We start from the raw sequence: 430 nt of genomic DNA on the forward strand, positions 1-430 counted from the left end.
AAGCAAAAAATAATAATAACAATACTCCTATATTTCTGTTCATCTAGCACACTATGAATTGTAAAAATTACCATTGGGTCAATGACAGAGTTTTTTGGAAAAAATGGAATATCATATTAATCATATGTAATTATTTCAATACCATCAAAGTATTAGGGGTTCATGTGCCTTAATATTGAGGCAATGTCCCAATTCATCTGTTTTACAAATATGAACTGTAAGATTTTGCATTTGCTAAAAGAAGAGAATACCTATCAATGTTTGTAAATATGAAAGATGTGGGTACCATACAAAAATTATGAAAACATGCTTTTCACTGATCCAGGTGTCCAGATACTGTTCTTGTTCAGTCACTAAGTCATTTCTAACTCTTTGTGACTCCATGGACTGCAGGACGCCAGGCTTCCCTGTCCTTCACTATTTCCCAGAG

The 430-nt window shown here is 33.5% G+C and overlaps 1 protein-coding gene across 1 annotated transcript in view; it reads right to left on the reverse strand.

Annotated features, from left to right (window-relative positions):
• The window catches only part of SYAP1 (synapse associated protein 1), a 42490-nt gene that overhangs the window by 18141 nt on the left and 23919 nt on the right, over positions 1-430 (reverse strand).

Source organism: Bison bison, unplaced genomic scaffold, assembly GCF_000754665.1.
Source record: "Bison bison bison isolate TAMUID 2011002044 unplaced genomic scaffold, Bison_UMD1.0 scf7180017864518, whole genome shotgun sequence".
NCBI classification, from domain to species: Eukaryota; Metazoa; Chordata; class Mammalia; order Artiodactyla; family Bovidae; genus Bison; species Bison bison.